The sequence below is a fragment of the Mus caroli genome, chromosome 13 (genome assembly GCF_900094665.2).
Source record: "Mus caroli chromosome 13, CAROLI_EIJ_v1.1, whole genome shotgun sequence".
NCBI lineage: Eukaryota > Metazoa > Chordata > Mammalia > Rodentia > Muridae > Mus > Mus caroli.
The window spans coordinates 19,229,824-19,249,020 of NC_034582.1; the positions used below are offsets into that span (position 1 = coordinate 19,229,824).

The 19,197-nt window shown below is 43.6% G+C and overlaps 3 non-coding genes across 3 annotated transcripts; 1 reads left to right on the top strand and 2 right to left on the bottom strand.

Annotated features, from left to right (window-relative positions):
* Positions 1-4,553: 4,553 nt before the first annotated feature.
* Positions 4,554-4,627, top strand: Trnai-aau. The gene has a single exon. It is a non-coding gene; the product is annotated as a tRNA-Ile (tRNA).
* Positions 4,628-8,272: 3,645 nt separating this feature from the next.
* On the bottom strand, positions 8,273-8,345 carry Trnaa-agc. Its single transcript has one exon. It is a non-coding gene; the product is annotated as a tRNA-Ala (tRNA).
* Positions 8,346-8,536: 191 nt separating this feature from the next.
* Trnav-aac lies at positions 8,537-8,609 on the bottom strand. The gene has a single exon. It is a non-coding gene; the product is annotated as a tRNA-Val (tRNA).
* Between the last annotated feature and the right edge of the window lie 10,588 nt (positions 8,610-19,197).

The following is a 19,197-nucleotide window of genomic DNA, read 5'->3' on the forward strand; positions in this document are numbered from 1 at the left end:
TAGAGCATGTCTCCTTTTATGAGTCACATCCCACAGTTGAGAGGAGTCGAGTCAATTGCATGAGATGGGATGGGGAAAGACACAGATGGTAAGGGCAGGGGCGGGGACCTGCAGAAGCTCCTGAAGGCAGCCAGCCCTTAGGAACCCAAGAGCCTCTGCAGCACTCTGGCTGTGCTCTAGGTAAGTGAGCTAAGTCACATGGCTGGTGATTAACCCAGAGTCTCATGCAGTTTCTTTGAACAGAGACCGATGTTATAATTGTACAACTATGTTGTAGTGATGGCTAAGAGCACAGCCTTCTCATGAAGAGAAACAGAGTCGGTTCCCAGCGCCCAATCAGGCAGCTCAGAAACACCTGCGACTCTAGCTCCAAGGAATGGGATGTCCTCTTCTGGCCTCCTTAGGCATTTGTATTCATGTGCATGAACACACACACATAACATAATTTTAAATTTTAAGCCCAAGATAAAAAGGTATAAATATATTTTCACTATATTGTATACATGTGTGCACATTTAAGAGGCTAGCCGGTCCCTATTGGTGGTCTGGGTTTGTTATTTTTGTTTTTGTTTTGGGATAGTAGTATCTCTTTGGCCTGTGACTTTCTGAATAGACTAGATGAGCTGGCCAGGGAGTCCCTGTCTGTGCTGCTGCTGCTGCTGCTGCTTCCTCTTCCTCCCCCTCCTCCTCCTCCCCTCCTCCTCCTCTTCCTCTTCCTCCTCTTCTTCTTTTTCTTCTTCTTCTTCTTCTTCTTTTTCTTTGATATTTTCTTTATATACATTTCAAATTTCAAATGCTATCCCGAAAGTTCCCTATACCCTCCCCCTGCTCCCCTACCCACCCACTCCCGCTTCTTGGCCCTGGCATTCCCCTATACTGGGGCATATAAAGTTTGCATTACCAAGGGGCCTCTCTTCCCAGTGATGGCCAACTAGGCCATCTTCTGCTACATATGCAGCTAGAGACACAAGCTCTGGGGGTACTGGTTAGTTCATATTGTTGTTCCACCTATAGGGTTGCAGACCCCTTCAGCTCCTTGGGTACTTTCTCTAGCTTCTCCTTTGGGGGCCCTGTGTTCCATCCTATAGATGACTGTGAGCATCCACATCTGTATTTGCCAGGCACTGGCATAGCCTCATACGAGACAGCTATATCAGGGTCCCTTCAGCAAAATCTTCCTGGCATATGCAATAGTATCTGGGTTTGGTGTCTGATTATGGGATGGATCCCCGAGTGGGGTAGTCTCTGGATAGTCCATCCATTCGTCTTAGCTCCAAACTTTGTTTCTAAACTCCTTTCATGGGTATTTTGTTCCCTATCTGAGGAGGAATGAAGAATCCACCCATTGGTCTTCCTTCTTCTTGATTTTCTTGTGTTTTGCAAATTGTATCTTGGGTGTTCTATGCTTCTGGGCTAATATCCACTTATCAGTGAGTACATATCTAATGACTTCTTTTGTGATTGGGTTACCTCACTAAGGATGCTATCCTCCAGATACATCCATTTGTCCAAGAATTTCATAAATTCATTGTTTTTAATAGATGAGTAGTACTCCATTGTGTACCACATTTTCAGTATCCATTCTTCTGTTGAGGGACATCTGGATTCTTTCCAGCTTCGGGCCTTTATAAATAAGGCTGCTATGAACATAGTGGAGCATGTGTTCTTATTACCAGTTGGAACTTCTTCTGGGTATATGCGCAGGAGAGGTATTGCTGGTAGTATTTCATCCAATTTTCTGAGGAACCTCCAGACTGACTTCCAGAGTGGTTGTACAAGCTTGCAATCCCACCAGCAATGGAGGAGTGTTCCTCTTTCTCCACATCCTCGCCAGCATCTGCTGTCACCTAAAGTACTGCCCACCATTCTTGGTCTTTTTAAAATTTATTTTTAATTTTAATTTGGGGGATCAAACTCAGTCTGCTAAAACAAGTTACTAGGCTTAGTCCTACACTCCCCTTCCCTCGGGTTGATTTCCTGCTCATCCTCCTCCCGAATCCCTGGCCCACTCTCAGGCAACCTGGTAGAACAACACTCTTCTTATGCTCCCTGAGCACAACTCAATGTGACTGGTGATGTGCACACTCAGTCAATGGGAACTCTTGACTGAATTCTCAAACCATTTCCCACCGTGGACTTAGAGGCTGAAGTCTGCCTTTCCCACAGAAATACTAATTTTTGACTGACGTCCTAAAGAGTTCTTAACCTGATGGGTATGTCATTTAGATTATTCTCTTTGTATTTGTGTGTAGGCTTAATTTTTGTTTGCTTTTTAATCTAGCAAACAATGATATGGTCCCATCACAAGGCACTGAGCTAGCAAACAGCAAATCCCTTGAAGGTAATGAAAGTGGAAGATACCAGGACAGTAGAAGCCTCGAAGTGGAGAGGACAGGACATAAACAGGGAAATACCGGCATTCATCCCTTCCTTCTCCTTCTTCATCAGTGACTGCTCTGTCCTTTGAGCCTGTCACCCCGCAGGATTCAGCTCTTCCAATAGGTGTTCATTTATATTTACCTTATATTTAATATTTTGTGATCTGAAGTTGAAATCCAGAGAATCACCCATGCCAGATGGGCATGGTCTGAATGTGCATACTTCGTGGTCACATCATCTTTAATCTGGTATGTGTGGCTTCTGTTTGTCTTTGCTAATTCCTCTTTTCAATTTAACACATAGAGCCTTTCCATTTAGAAATGACTCGACTGAAGAAATCAGTTGCCTTAATTTCTTTAACACTGCTCAATATCATAATCCTGGTTACAAACAGGTCAGCGGCACTGGAGTAGTTTGTGGATTCTACCATGCCCGGCGATTTACAACAGGACTTCACTGTCTGGGGTCTGGAGCCCTGAAGTCTAAACCTGAGGTGTCTCCCAGACAGGAACTAGGTGTTCCGTTTTAGGTTGAGATTTATCAAGTATTTTAGTGGTAATGAGACAGCTCAACTGGAACCGAGCAGGTATTTTGGACGGTCAATTTACTACGGGTTTGGAGGTAGTCAGACAGAATTGTTTTCTGTCATCTAACACATAACAATGGTATCGGAATATCGATTCATTATTTTTCCACCCACGGGGACCAGAGTCAACATTTTGTGGAACTCTGCCCCCATCTCCCGAAGAAATTAACTACCCTGTTAACACGTTCCAATTAAACTCTGTGCCCCATAGCCACACCCCGGCAGATCTCAGTAGTTTTGAAAGCGGGGTAGGTGAATCTTTCCTGGGTTAACTTCAGAGAGATTTGTAAGGGCCTCGTCAGCTGCGCACTCACAGGGTTTCTAACTTTGGAGAATTACTAGATCGATAGCAGGGACAGGGCGTTGGTGAAATGAAGACCCGCAGAGCTCTTGGACCCGCAGTCGGAGACCTTGTCCCCAAGCCTGGCGGTAAAAGCAGTTTGAGTTTAGAGTGGTGTTTGTGACGTTTCTCAAAGCCGTGCCTCACGCCTTACGCGTCGCGCTTTTTAAAATCCTCCTATGTTCGCGTCTACTTTTGTGGTTGTTACCACAGCAAGGTCACCAGTTAGGGGACTGGAGCGCTGAGGGTCCCTGGATAAAAGGACCAGCGGTGTCTTTTCACCACAAGGTCCCGGAAAAACAAACTACTGGGAGGTGGAGGCTGATGTGCTGCATTGGTCTCCTTGGAGACTGTGGGCGACTTCGGAGTCACAGATATTCGTTGTCACCAAGGTATGGTGGGCGACCCGAAAATACTCATTTCAGAATCCCAAGTTCTCAACTCCTTCCCGACTTCATTAAAGAAAGACCGAATGACACGGAGGGCATCCCTGTCGCCTCTTCCGGTTCCCACTGAGGCAGATAAAAAACGCCACGAAGCGCCCGGGTCCCCAAAACGTCTGGAACAGCTACAGGTCTAGTGACAATGGCAAATCCTAGTTCAAGCTGAGAGGAGCTTGGCCTCACTGCGACCCAGGACAGGCGTGGATGCACCGAGAGAACTCGTCCTTGAGACAGACTAGGGCGCGCTGGTCCTGCACTCTTCTCAACACGCAGCGACTCCACGGACCTCGATAGTGTCCGGAGAGATCACGTCCCGGCGTCCCAGAGCAACGCAGATCTTCTGGGAACAAAATACCCTGCCTCTCCTGAATCTCCGGAATCCCCGAGTCTAGACAGCTTACAGTAGAGAGGCGGAATCTGGTGGAGGCCTGCCACCCTCTGCGTTATCTAAATGTTTTTGGCGAATGTACTCTGAAATTCATTAAAATTGGCAAGACTTCAAATAGTCACTTGTGGGTAAGAGGGAGAAGTGGGTTGCAGAACTCCGTCGCAGCCAGAGGACTGCTAGCAGTTTGTGCGTCGACCCAGACCGAGTTGAGGAATGAGTGAGTGCAAGGAGACATTTGTTGCTCTCGTACGGAATTTTTTTCTGCTCATAAAAACTTTCTACTTCAAATAAGGTGGTTTGTAAGTTTTTACATCTTTTTTTTAAAAATCTTAAAATTTCGAAAAACAAGACGAAACTCTCATTTGTCAACTTTATCATCAAATACCTGTAGAGTTCGTAGGAGCCAATCCCACATCTGGCCGGTTAGCTCAGTTGGTTAGAGCGTGGTGCTAATAACGCCAAGGTCGCGGGTTCGATCCCCGTACGGGCCATGTACATTTTAGCCTTCAAAATAAAAGATGAAGCGACTGTGGCATAGCTTTGTAAGGCATACCAAACTTGACTGTGTTTCCTTTTGATTGCTCTGTGCCGTCTAGCTGCGTTCTTATTTTGTGATTTAGTGTCCTGAAAGCACACTTCATAGTTCGTAGAGAACCAGAAGGAATCAATCTGGAAGCAGTGGGAAACAGCAGTGAGTACCTGGGTCTTTCTCCTTGACACGTTTCCACAATGTGGCTCCTCTCCAGTCACACTGACTTCACACAGACTTCCTGCAAAGCTGTGTGCATTAGAAGGCTGGGTAATGCTACCAGGAAACCCCAGTCCTGGCCTCTGGCTGTGCCTTCATTTCTGTTTTCTGCCTTCTGTTAATCTAGAGACACTGAACGGAGGAACGTCGGGTTCAGAACCCCAAGTCCTTCATCAATGTCCAGCTGCTTGGTGAGGTCCAAAGGATCTTCCAGCCGAGATCTTTCTGAACAGTTTTCTGAACCTGAGTTTTGTCTCTCCCAGCATTCCCAGGGAGCCTAGCAGAGGTCTGTGTTTTGGCATTTACAACGATCCATTTAGTGAGCTTCTCCGTTACATTATAGAAGGCAAATATTAAGACGAAGTAATGTTAAGTCAGATGTTTCAGATATTTCTCCGAACTTTTGTTCTTTAAAGTGCTATGGATTGAATTAGGGCTTTATACATAGGCAAGCACTGTGCCTCTAAGCCACAACCTATTACTTGGGTACTTTTAAAAGTCTATACAGTGAATTTGAGAAGTATGCAGGCAAAACAGTGTGTATTGTGCTCCCAAAAGGCACACAAATCTGTGGGAGGCATGCTTTGTTCTCTCTGAGCAGTGGTTGTGATGCCCCAAAATCAGGATGGCGATGAAGAGTACAGCCAATAAGTACAAAGGCGGTGGAATTCTGAAAGGTTGGATCCAAAAGCAATGGGAGTGGGGTGTCTTAAGACATGGGAATTTCCCTTGCACTCATCTGAGATGAATAACACAGTGAGCCAAAGTCAGAAGTTGAATGGACAGAACAAGTTATAAGGGATGTTTCTAAGAGTACAGTTAATGAAATCGTAGCTTTTCAGGAGACAGAAAATAAAGATAGTCACAGCTTTCTTCTACAACAGGAAAAAGTTGAGGTTGCACAGAACAGGGTCCAGTTCACTGCTGACTCTAATCTCAACGCTCAGGCCTCCTCTACTGGCTTCCCTTGGCCTCCTGACCCTGGGTGCGAACCTAGGAGGAGAGTAATAGGAATCCGTTTCTCCCTGCTGTGACATTATGTGATGGGGAAAAATGGTTCTGGAGGACCCTCTGTAGGATCTGCCTTTGCCTGTCTTTGGCTCTGCTGTGTCCCTTCTTCTGACATGTAATCACAATCTCTCGGTTTTTGTTATTGGTTTTGTTTTGTTTTGTTTTTAAGTGTCCATCAATGTCTCTGAAATTGTTTACTCGTGAAACATTGCAAGCAGAGCAGCAATTGCACGATGCAGTTCAGGATTCAGTTGTTAGCTGAGTAAAGACAGGATGACTTCACATTTGGTTTTGTGCCTTAACCACAGCCAGGCACCTTCAGTGCACCGTGCTGAGAAGGTGTCTGCCGTGCTTCCTCCAGCACATGATAGAGCAGATGTGTGTGTGTGTGTGTGTGTGTGTGTGTGTGTGTGTGTGTGTGTCCAGTCCTTCCTTATCACCCGTCACCCACTGTCAGCTACACAAACAACTAACCAACCCTGGTGGGAAAAGGAGGTCTCCTTGCCCTCTCTGAGGTTGGACCTCAAGACAAGGTCAGGAGTCTGACAGGCCTGCAGCTGCACAGAAATAGCCCTTTCTACCAGCAACTTCAAATTAGAAATGTTGAGTCTTAGTATCCATGCACCCTGTATCCACCAGTAGCTTTAAAGAACAAAGCATCTCTTGGATTTCGCACCCTAGCAGCTAGTGCTGCATCTGAAGCATTTCACATCCAGAACGATGGTGTCCACACCCCGCTGGGACTCATCTAAGTAAGCCCCTCTGAGCTGAGGGAGCAGGTTCACTTACAGCTGCCCCGGGCCCCTCCCTTACCTCGTTTCACTCCTCTGGCACACTCACTCTTCCCTCAGGAGGCTTAGCTCTCTGCTCTCCAAGGAAGAAAAGTAGCAAGGAGGTTCTTCATTCACTTGCTGAATGAGTGAATGAACTAGAAAATGGTCCTGAAGCTCCGTCTGTCTCCACAGCATTCTGCCGGATACTCTGTATCCTCTGCTTCGGTCTGAGTCTACGTGACTAGAGACATTCCCCTTGTAATCATTCCACAAACTAAGGTTCTCAGTTCCGTATGCCCTTAACCAATCGGCACGATTTGTTGAGTTTATTCCATGTAGTTCAGTTGAGTTTTGGCAGTAAAAGGACTTATCCACATCTGCCCTTTCCAGATGCAACAGAGGCTCTGGCAGATTGAGTGTTTTTCTCAGGGTCCCCGAGTTGGGAAGTGTCAAGGCCTGAACTGGGAAGCAGAGGTTGAGTATCAAAAACTGAGCTCTTCCTCTGCCCCAACTCCCCTGTCTCTGCCTGGTCTGCGCAGTAACTCCCAACCTCCACAGCCTTGATTTAGACTGGGCTCCTGGTAATAGCCTCCTGCCCAAGAGCTGGGCTCTATCACTGTAGGTCACTGACAGGGCAGCTCCAGAACAGAAAGGCATGTAAACCCAGGCTGCAGTAGAGCCAGGCAAGTACACCTGCGGCTTCATTTTCCAGCAGGGAACTACTGTCCACCATCTCATTTCGGATTCCACAACAGAAGAATGCTAATCCGGGTACTGGATATTCCAAGGGGGAATGCCCCGCATTAGACTGTCCACTCAAGACACCTCGACTCGAGAGGGTCCACTCATGATGTTTCCAAAGACGAGGTGGAAGTGTCCTTGGTGGGTTCAATGGTTGTTTTCCAACCTGTCTAGGAATGTCATGAGGGAGCATTTTCAGTTAGAGCCTCTGGCAGGAGTTAGGACAGAGTGTAGGGCATACCACACTGCCTTCGGAAGGTAAAAACAAAAAGGAAAGCAAGGAGGGTAGAACACAGGCACTCCTCGGAACCACCTGGAAAAGAATGCTGTAGACACTGGAGAGCTTTGGTGAGAACCCGGGCAGGTGCCTTAAACAGTCACAGCAAAGTGATTCTCGGTTTTTACACAGAGCTTAGAAATGGGAAACTGGGTCTACTAAGAATTGGGCCACGATCCTCTCAGGCCCAGGAGAGGTTTGTCCACATGATGGTGGTGGTGGCAGTGCAGGGCTGTGGGAAGCTCCCTTCCGGTGAGGCTCAGAACAACCTCCCACCAAAGCAGTAGAGTTGGCAAAAGATGGACAAGGAAGGTTCCAGAGAAGTTACAGCGGGCACAATGTGGAGGTTTAAGGGTGACGTTCTACACCTACACAGAAAAAGTTCTTATTCAACTTTGTAAATGCTTACAAACATTTGTTAGACGATCAGAACACTGAAAGCTGAATGGAACCCCAAAGCTTATACTTTTAGCGTGACAGCAAAGAGTAACAACTTAGTCCAAAACAGACGTCTCTTCCATAGGATCCAATAGAAAACTTAGTAAGAATGACGTTTATAAGAGAATGACCAGAAGTTCAAAAGCTGTGGAGGATGTGGGCATCGATCCCACTACCTCTCGCATGCTAAGCGAGCGCTCTACCATTTGAGCTAATCCCCCGACCATGAAAGATGATTTCTTGTACTTTCCTTTATGGCTAGTAATTTCTGTCATTCAAACAATTTATTTGATATAGCTAGGATCCAAGAGCACATGACGGTAAAAGCTAAAACCACAGCCGAAATTCATGTCTCCTAATTGTAGGGAATGAGCTGAAGGTCTGAAAACAAGAGAAAGTAAAACCAAAAAAATGTTTCCGCCCGGTTTCGAACCGGGGACCTCTCGCGTGTTAGGCGAGCGTGATGACCACTACACTACGGAAACACCTCAAAAGTGAGTAGTTTTCTATTTTCTTCTTCTTCTTCTTTTTTTAATAGTTTTCTATTTTCTACACATGCATTCAAAACGTGATTAGCAAATGGTGTAATGTTGATTTTTTTTTTTTTTTTTGCATATGTACGCATCGCAGAGTGGCTAAATCAAAGTAAATAAGGTAGCTGTACCCTCTCCATCCCTAACCCCTAGTAACCCCACTCTACTCCGCTAGTGCCAAGTGAACACTCAGATTGCACAGGACTTGTAAGTGAAGTCCTGTGGAATTTGTCCCTCTGTGGCTGGTCTACCTCACTTAACACCATGTCCTCAGCTTCTTTGTTCCAGTGATTGGAACAAAGTGACAGAGCCTTTCTAGAAAGGGCGGAGTAGCTAACGTTCCATGTGTGTCTGCTATGTTTTCATCTGTCCATTGATGAACAGCAGCTTGATTTTGGAACAATCCTGCTATAAATACAAACGTGTGGGTGTCTCAGAAGACACAGCTCCATTTTCATGAATGTTCAGAACACTTTGATTCCACTACTGTGGCCTCATGCCCAGTGGAGGGCAGCCTCTGTGGCTCTATTTTCAATTTCTAAAGAAATTGTCGTGCTAAAGAACTAGCCGCTCTTTCAGAGGACCTGACTTTGAATTCTAGCACCACGGGGGAGCTCGTAAGCGTGTTCAGCTCCACTACTAGGGCATCTACTGCCCTCTTCTGGCGTCTTCCGGACACTGCATGTAAATACCCATTCACGTAAGAATTATTAGCGTTTTCCTGTGGATCTGCTCGGCTTTTCCTTTCTTTGTGTCAACCAATGACACAGAAACCCTTTATACCAGGGACTCCCAGTGACCACACTGGGCTGAGACTCAGGAGCCCCTCCTCCCTTACCCCACCTACATCCCTGGGGCCTCCTGGTGGAGATCTAGGGTCCCTTAGCTCTTTGCCACAGTCCCTCTGAGCCTTTCCTCACAGCGCGTCTCCATTCCTGTGTCAAATATCGATCAGAAACGTTTTCTACCGTGAACCTCCAACAAGCACACGGAGTTGGGACATGTTAGGCAATTTTCACTCCTTCCTGCCCTCCCTTCTGATCTCTCCAGACCTACTCTTAGTTCTGTAGCAGCCTGCCTGCGGAAGCCCCTACTCCCACCCCACCTCCACCCTGTGGGAACCGGTGCAAACCCGGGTCCACTAGTTCTTTTCCACTGCCCCTCTGATTCTTTCCTCATTCCTTTGTGTCACCCAGCAAGCTACAGGACCCCTCTCTACCAGGAACCCCACGGCCACCACACTTGCCAAGGATCCAGAGTGGGCGACAGCAACCAAAGAACAGGACACCCACCCAATAAAGACAGGAACGGATAACTTCACCAAGAAACACCTCAAGCATCATAGCTTCTCTGCCAGATGGACAGGCAAGACAATACGCCTTCCCGAGAAGCCAGTAACCCCATTGAAACAGGCCTTGAGAAATGCAATATATACAAAAAAGCATAAGACAGGGCCTTTAGAATAGTAATTATGAATGTGCTTAAGGACCTTAACCTTTAAAAAGATAAGAAAAATGCCTAACTGAAAAGTGTAAAAACACAAACAATTGGATGAATGTGGTAGTTTGAATGGAAGTGGCCTCTATCTATAATCTCATAAGGAGTGGCACTATTTGAAAGGATTAGGACATGTGTCCCTGTTGGAGCTGATGTGGCCTTATTGGAGGAAACGTGTCACTGAAGGGGCTTTGAGGTTTCAGAAGCTTAAACCAGGTCCAGTGGCTTACTCTCTCCTTTTGCTGTGAACTGTAGCCCAGCCACAACTAAATTATTTCCTTTTTAAGAGTTGCCACGACTACAGTATCTCTTCACAGAATAGAAACCCTAAGACAATGAAATGAGGAAAATATTTCAAGACAGGAAAATATAAATAGAATCACTAAGAAAAACCTAAACTGGACTAAACCTGGAAATAAAAAACTTAGGATGTCAAACAGCAACCTCTGAGGTAAGCCTCATTAACAGATTACAAGATAATCAAGAGAGAATTTGAAGACAAGGTAGAATAAATGAATAGCTCAGACAAAGAAAATGTTAAATAGGTTTTTTAATCCAATTACAAAACATCCAGAAAATCTGACTAAAGGCACAGAAAATAATTTTAACAAAATCATATAAGAAAAATTTCCAAAACTAAAGAAGGAGGTACCTGTCCAAGTAGAAGAAACATATAGACCACCAAATAGACAGGAACAGAAAAGAAACTTCCCAGAACACATAATATTCAAAACTTTAAATAAATAGAATGGAGAAACAATATTAAAAATTGCAAGGGAGAAAGATCAATGTTAAAACGATGCAAATTGCTGGGCGTGGTGGCGCACGCCTTTAATCCCAGCACTCGGGAGGCAGAGGCAGGCGGATTTCTGAGTTCGAGGCCAGCCTGGTCTACAAAGTGAGTGCCAGGACAGCCAGGGCTACACAGAGAAACCCTGTCTCGAAAAACCAAAAAAAAAAAAAAACGATGCAAATTAGTATAACACCTGACATGTCAATGGCCACTCTGAAAGCCAGCAGGGCCTGGACAGATATCTGCAAACTCAGAGAGACTATATCCATGAAAATTGTCAATTGCAACCAACAAGGAAAGAAAAACATTTCACAACAAAACCAAATTTAAATAACTTTTATCTACCAATCCAGCTCTGCGGAAAACATTAGAAGGAAAACTTCACCCTGATGAGATTAGCCACATCCAAAAAGACTCAGGAAAAAAATAATAATAATCTCAGATCACACCCCCCACAACAGATACCAGAAATTGTTGATAACAGACTAACAGATTATAAAACAGAATCCATCTTTCTACTGAATGTAAGCAGTAAACCTCCTCACCAAGGGGTAGACAGCATCTCACGGGAACAGGATGAAAAACAGTATCCCAAGCGACCGATCCCAAGAAGTAAGCAGGTACAGTTATTTCAATATCAGTTCAATTTCAAAACAGACGTCTAATCAAAAGTGACCCAAAGAGATAGGGAAGGATACTACACACTCTTTAAAGGGAAAATCCACTAAGAAAATATTGCAATTGTAAACAATTATGCACTAAACACAAGGGCACCCAAGTTCATTAAAAATACTACTACAGCTAAAATCACATATTTATAACCCACAGTGATAGTGGGTGGCTTCGTCCCTACTTTCCTTTATAGACAGGTCACCCAGACAAAAACTAAACACAGAGATACTGCAGCTAAATAACATCGCAAGTCAACTGGACCTAGCAGACATCTACAGAGCATTCCAACCAAGCACTAAAGAGCACACTTTATTTTCAGCCTTTCATGGGACTTGCTCCAAAACTAGCCGCATACCAGGACGGAAAGCAAGTTTCAACAGATAGAAGAACATTGGAATAATGCTCTACCTCTTCTCTGACCACCATGGATTAAAGATGGATATCAGTAGCACCATAAAGTATACAAACTCATGAAAACTGAATAACTCACTACCAAATAAAAGCTGGGTCAAGACAGAAATCAAGGAAGAAACTAAATCCTTTTTAAATTCAATGAAAATGAAACCACAACATACCCATTCCTATTGGACACAAGGAAGGAGGTTGTAGGAACAAGTTCATAGCATTAAATGCCTACATCAAAAGACAGGAGAGATCCTATAACAGGAAGTTGGTGACATAAAAGTTGTTCTGAAAGCTCTAAACAACGACTACAAGGAGTAACCAACAGAGAAGAGAGCAAGAAATAAACTCAATAGTGAAATCAATGAAATAGAAACAAGCAGACAGACATAAAATATCATTTCAAAGAATCAATGTGATGAATTGCTTCTTTGAGAAAACCAACATGATTGACAAACTTTTGTGGGGGTGGCTAGAAGACAAGTATTTTATTTGTTGTTTTACAATGGCTAAAAGATGAGATTTAAATTATATAGTTTCCATAAATTCTTTGGGATCACATCTCCGATTACTTTTCATTAAGTCTTATCATTTATGTTGTTATTTATCTTCTAAATCTCCCTCAGTATTTTCTAAGAAATAAAATGAACTTTCTATGAATTGTCTTTTCTCGATAATTCTCTCTCTCTCTCTCTCTCTCTCTCTCTCTCTCTCTCTCTCTCTCTCTCTCTCACGCACACACACACACACACACACACACTGCGAGGTTTATCTGATGCTTTCTTTTTTCTTTTTTAAATTACATTTTTACTTTATTTACATTTCAAATGTTGTCCCCTTTCCTGGTTTCCCCTCCAAAAACTCCCTATCCCCTTCCCCCTGATTGACAAATTTTGGCAAAATTAAATAAAGTATAAGGAGAAGATCCACAGTAATGAAAGTAGAAATTAGAAGGGAACATTATAGCAGACACTGAGAACATTTCAAAATGTTTTCTGCCATGATCAAATTGGCTTCATCCCAGAGATGCACAGGTGGTTCAAATATGTAAATCAATAAGCATAATCCACCACAAACAGATTGAAAAACAAGAAATACCATCATCTCAGATGTAGAAAAGGGCTTTTGACAACATTCAATACCCCTTCATGATAAAAGTTCTACAGAGATTAGGAAAGCAAAGGACAGATCTCTGTATAATAGCAGCAATGTACAGCAGTTCCACAGCCAACCAACCTAAACAGAGAGGAACTCAAAGCATTTACACTAATATCAGGAACAAGACAAGAACTCCACTCTTTCCAGTCTATTCAGTACAGTATTTGAAGTCAAGAGTATTATTAAAAGTGAAGGACATCAAGGGGATGCAAATAAGAAAGAAAGAAAGAAGTCAAAGTCTTTTTATTTGTTGATGACATGTTATACCTAAAAGCCCCTAAAGACTTCACCAGGAAACTTCTATAGCTGATAAACTCTTTCAGCGAAATAGCAGAATATAAAATTAACACATAAAAAAACAGTAGTCCTTCTACATAAAAATGGCAAACAGAGAAAGAAGTCAGGGTCACGGTACTTTTAACAATTTCTTAAAATCTATCCTGGGATAACTCCTAACAAAACAAGTGAAAGATGTGTAAATAAAAACGTCAAGACACCGAAGAAAGAAACTGAAGAAGACACTAGAAGATGGGAAGACCTCCCATGCTCATGGATTGGTAGAACTCAATTGTGAAAATGGACATCTTTATCAAAAGCAATTTACAGATTCAATGCAATCTCCACCAAAATTCCAACACAATTCATAGAAATTGGAAAAAATACAATTATCAGTTCATATGGAAATAAAAACACTGAGGATAGCTAAAACAATCCTGAGTAATAAATTAAGCACTAAAAGTACCACTGCCCCAGATTTCAACTTGTATTATGGAGCCATGGTAATAAACACAGCGTGGTGTCCACAAACCAGATCAATAGAGTCAAACTGCAGATTGCATGTAAATTCACACACCTATGGACAACAGAGTGTTGACCAAGAAGCCAAAAACACAAAATGAAGAAAAGACAGCATCTCCAACAATTGGTGCTGGTCGAACTCGAAAGCTGCATATACAAGAATAAAAATGTCTACATCTATCATCCTGCACAAAATGCAACTTCCAGTGGACAAAGGATGTCAACACAAGACCAGATACCTCAAATCTGATAGAAGAACAAAAGGGAATTGGCTTGAATTCATTGGCTCAGGAAAGGACTTTCTAAACAGGACACTGGCAGCACAGGCAGTTAAGATTTGTATAACGGAACCTCAAGAAGCTAAAAACCTTTGTACAGCAAAGGGCACTGTCATTTGGCAAAATGGCAAGATTATATGATGTGGATAGTTCTTTGCAAAGCATACATCTAGTAGAGGGTTAATATCTAGTATATATGAAGTTCTTTAAAAAAAAAAAGCTGAGCATCAAGAGAATAACACAATTAAAAATAGCTACAGTACTGAGCAGAGAGCTCTCAAAAGATGAAATACAAATGGCCAAGAAACAAAGAAATGCTCAACAACTTTAGCTACCAGGAAATGCAAATTAAAACTACTTTGAGATTTCATTTTACCTCAGTCAGAATGGCCAAAATCAATAAAGCAAATGACAACATATGCTGGAGAGGTTGTGGGGAAAGGGGAACACTACTCAGTGTTAGTGGGAGTCCAAACTTGTGCAGCCACTGTGGAAATTAGTGTGGAGGTTCCTCAGGAAGCTGGAAATAGATCTACCTCAAAATCAAGTTAATGCTGGGCATTGTGGGCATGCCTTTAATCCCAACACTTGACAGGCAGAAGCAGGACGATCTCTGAGTACAAGGGCAGTCTGGTGGTCTACATAGTGAGTTTCAGGATAGCCAAGGCTATGCAGAGAGACCATGTCTCAAACAAACAAACAAGCTAATAAGATCCAGCCATACCACTTTGGGGCATGTCCAAAGGACTAACCCACTACAGAAGTACTAGCTCATTCATGTTCATTGCTGCTTTGTTCATAATATTCAAAAATTACAAACAGCCTAGATGTCTATTAGCTGGTGGGTGAATAATGAAAATGTGGTACATTTATACAGTGGAATATTATTCTCTTACAGCTGTTAAGAGAAATTATATTCTGAAATTTGCAGCTAACTGGTATACTACAATCTGAAAGGAATAGGACAAAGGAGATCTCCTAAGGAAGGGCAAATAGGATATAGTGTTATGGAGGGACAAAGAGAAAAATAGACTAGAAAATGAGGATTAAATAAGTCGTTTGATGGAAGAGAAGGGTAAAGGGGCGGGGGAACACAGGGAGGGATAACTCAGAGTAAAGGCCATTTGAACAACCATAGGGAAACGTACTACTATAGAAACTTCCTAAAAATAGACATATATGGAAGGACTCTCAATGGAATCACCAATAATAATAGAGACAGTGACATAACTAGGTATCTAACCACACCACATAAAACCTCCAACGTCAGGAATGGGCTACATCTTGTTGAGACATTGGCCTAAGAGGCCCCATGGAAACCTTCAATGTCACAGGCTATTTCCAGGACTATTGGTTTCTCCCCATAATCTGAGAGTTAAGCCATATTTCTGAAGAGAACGCTTTTGTCATTGAACATAGAGAAGTTGAGGTGATTTTGAAAAGGAGATATGTTTGTCCTGTCGATAGATATGTCACCCGCTGTCAGCCTGCTACATAAGCAACTAATAGAGCCTAGTGGAGAAGAAGGTCTCCTTGTCCTCTCTGAGGTTGGACTTCAGGGCTTTCTGGTAAGAGATTGAGAGACTTGCAGCTGCACTGGAAAAGCCTTTCCCATCAGCAACTTCACATTACAACTGTTGAGTCTTAGTATCCATGCACCCTGTATCCACCGGCAGCTTTATTTAAAGAATAAAGCATCTCTTGGGCAGCTAGTGCTGCATCTGAAGCATTTCACATCCAGAACGATGGGGTCCACACCCCTCTGGGATTCATCTAAGCCCCCCTGAGCTGAGGGAGCAGGTTCACTCACAGCTGCCCCGGGCCCCTCCCTTACCTCATGTTTCACTCCTCTGGCACACTCTTCCCTCGGGAGGCTTTCCTTCCTGCTCTCCTCTGTTTATTGACTGAATGAGTGAATGAGCAGTGACTCGCCCTTAAGCTCATTCTCTGTCCACACCGTTCTGTTGTTGTATCCTCTGCTTCCATCTGTGTCTGCATGTCAGCTGTCTGGTTGTCAGCATGTCTGGTTGTCAGCTTTGCTGTATCTGGAATTAATTAAAATCCAAAAAATGGCTGGCAAATCCATGAGGGATTTTTGTTTAGTTATAACACTTGAAATGGACTTCGGATCTGAATCTTTGTAGTAGGAAGACCTACTTTAATCCAGATCTTCTTATATGGGAAGACCAGCCTTTAATCTCCACCTCACCTTCTGCTTGTGGCCTATAGAAAGGACATGGAAGAGGGAATTGTTTTCTCTTGGCCTGCTTGCTCTTGCTTTGCTAGCAAGCACATTTCTTCACTGGCACTAGAGTCTACTTATCAGGGATTCTGACATATACTGAAGACAAGCTGAGACATCCAGTGTTGTGGATTCAACTACTAGATTCTTGGACCTCCCATTCATAGGCACCTATGGTTGGAATAATTGGAGCAGAGCCTATAAGTCATTCTAATAAATCCCCTCTATATATATATATAGAGAGAGATTAATTTTGTAAGTTCTGTTACTCTAGGAGACAGCGACTAATATACTACACAAGTGGAAACATTCCTCTTAGAACACAATATCCTGTGGTTTCCAGTTCTATATGCCCTTAACTACTCTTAAAGATTTGTTGAGTTTATTCCACATAGTCCAGTTGAATTTTGGCAGCAAAGGTGTTAAAGGCCAGCTTCAACACCACAGGGTAAACCAGGGAAGGCTGAGTGTGGAGTTGGGGATTAGTCATTCAGCAGACTTCTTCTGAGGGAGCAAAACTTAATTCTCTGGGGCCAGCAAGGAAGGGGAAAACAAATCTCTCTCTCTCTCTCTCTCTCTCTCTCTCTCTCTCTCTCTCTCTCACACACACACACACACACACACACACACACACACGTACACACACACACATGCACACACACGTACACACAGACAGACACACACACACAAGGTGGATGAAACAAGCTCCAACAACTTTATTTTTTCCCTTAGCCCTTTTATACCCACTAAGACAAACTTTCCTACACAAGAAGAGAATTACCTCACAGCCACAGGTTACATAGCCTCTTAAAACAACTGCCATGAAAACATCCTTCAGAAACAGATTAAGATCATCACACAGGGGGGAATTATAGCAGGATTACTGATTATGTATTCTTTTGAAACTCACACCTAACTAACCTTTTTTTTGTCTTTCTCTCCACAAGTTCATCATAACCCTCAAAGCAGTAGTCCATTGCTTCTTTTAAGGTTTATTTTTAATGTATGAGTGCTCTATCTGCATGTACACCTGCACACCAGCAGAGGCATCAGACCCCATTATAGATGGTTGTGAGCAACCATGTGGTTGCTGGAAATTGAACTCAGGACCTCTAGAGTAATTGGTGCTTGTAACCACTGAGCCATCTCTCCAGTCCCCGCAATAATCCTTTTTGTCATAGATTAATGAAGTTTAAGTAAGCCAGTCTACTGTAGCAAATTCTTTCCTATGTTGACCTGATGACAATTTGTATTTACCAAGAAACAGATCATTGTCTACCCTACATCTTGTTTTTGAAGTCTTGTTCAGCTAAACTGGCTCATCGTCTGTTCCCTGTTCTTTCATTCACAATGAGATACCTACTCTTCCTTTATGATCTTCCTTTTCATGGTGCTCGCTGAAACGTGTGACCACATCCCTAGGTCACAAGATCAAGGAACTGAGGCCCAACCTAGAATGAATGTTTTCTTGGATCATTAACTTGTCCCAAGCCTATTTTTCTTGCTTCTACAATTACGTGCTTGAAATGCATGAAAGCTCACTGTACTATTTCTAACCCATGCAGCTTTTGTTATTCTGTGAGGAGGGGGCACATTCTATTCTTGATTCTAACTTTAAACTTTCTACAAACTACCTTAACTCCCTAAAGTTATTTAAATCAAAATAACGTTCTAAAACTCAGGAATTCCATAAAATCATTAATTCATCTAAGCAGTGTTATCTCAAAAACGTTCATCTTCACGTTGACCTTCAAGAAAATTGCCCAACAGTGTGGGCTGTCTTAGCCAGGAAGTAATCACACCAGACTATAGGCAGTTCGGATCTTCCCATGCCCATTCACACCATGCCAGAAATATGAGGAACATAGTGATGACAAATATGAGAAGGCAGGAAGCAAGAAGCAGTACTGGGATGAAGCCGCTGAGGTCGTGCCTCTCCATCTCATCCTCCAACACAGCTGAGCAAAAGTGGGGGCCGTCTCTAGGAAGCTCACTTGCCCACTGCAGCTCTTCCTGCCTGGCATCCAACATGAAAATACATAATTACATCTAACTCTTTCCAGATGCAACAGAGACTCTGGTAGATTGAGTGTTTTTCTCAGGGTCTCAGAGTTGGGAAGTGTCAAGGCCTGAACTGGGAAGCAGAGGTTGAGTATCAAATACTGAGCTCTTCCTCTGCCCAACTCCCCTGTCTCTGCCTGGTCTGCACAGTAACTCACTCGTTAACACTCCAAATACCCAATCTCCCAACCTCCACAGCCTTGATTTAGACTGGGCTCCTGGTAATGGTCTCCTATCCCAGAGCTGGGTTCTATCCCCCTGGAACTCCACCAGGGTGTTTTCAGACCAAGTTGGCATTTAGGCCCAGGCTGTAGGAGGAAATTCTCCTGCAGAGAAAGAGCAACTGAGTATGTTCTTGCCATTACAGCTTCTGGAGGCAAGTGAGCAAATTGGTTGTTCAGCTCTAGACCCAGAGGCAGCAGGCCCCTTGCCCTGACCAGGCTTCGTGTGTTCCAGCACTTCAGCGAGCAGAGAAGCCTGCGAAAGAGCCGCGTGCCCCGACACTGCTGTTGTCTTACTTGTATGGGTTGGAAGAGTCTTCACCTTGAGGAACCAAGTGAGGTAAATCTGCCGAGTCTATCTCTGAACCTGAACTGGGAGTCCGCCCCCTACCTCGCACTGCCCCTTCCCCCCACCCCC